Below are 692 nucleotides of genomic sequence, written 5' to 3' on the forward strand. Positions count from 1 at the left end.
AAAGAGTGTGATCTTTACTCATCTTTGACCTGCAAAGGAAGTTCCGGTAATTTCCCTGGTGAACTCAAAGCTGGAAGAACGAATTTGTAGTTTTTCTTGAAAATATTCTTCTTTTGTTAGAATCATAGAGTAATTTAAGTTGGGAGGGATCTCTGGAGGTCATCTGGTGGAATCTTCCATGCAAAGCAGGTACAACTTCAGATTTAGAAGTTATACCCTCCTTAATTTGGCTTTGCAATTACATTGCCTCATATGCAGGGGAAGACTCACTTATCTCAGCTTCCCACTCCCCTGTCCATCAGGTTGGTGTGAGGAATTAACTTAGTAATGGCACTTCTGCATGCAAGTCTGTGTAGAACTGGAGCAGTTCCAGCCTCTGATGGCCCCAAAAATCTGTGAAAAATCTGTGAAAAAAAAGTCTAGCACAAAGAGAAGAGTGCACAGAGAGAACAGCACCATTGCTGTAGGCTGTACAGGCAGATGTAGTTTCAGTTGTAACAATGTGCATTGCTCATTTAAGAAGTGATTCTAGGAACACGTTAGCTCCTTAACTCAGTAGTCAAGTCAGTGAAGTTTGATGTCTAATGCTAAAATCACCCACGCCTTTGTGACACAGGAAGCAGCTACGGAACAGGCTTTATCCCCCAAGAACCCAGATTCAGGTGTGGCTGAGGAATTTCATGCAGCAACAA

This window comes from Charadrius vociferus, unplaced genomic scaffold, assembly GCF_000708025.1.
Source record: "Charadrius vociferus isolate BGI_N301 unplaced genomic scaffold, ASM70802v2 scaffold2, whole genome shotgun sequence".
Taxonomy (NCBI): domain Eukaryota; kingdom Metazoa; phylum Chordata; class Aves; order Charadriiformes; family Charadriidae; genus Charadrius; species Charadrius vociferus.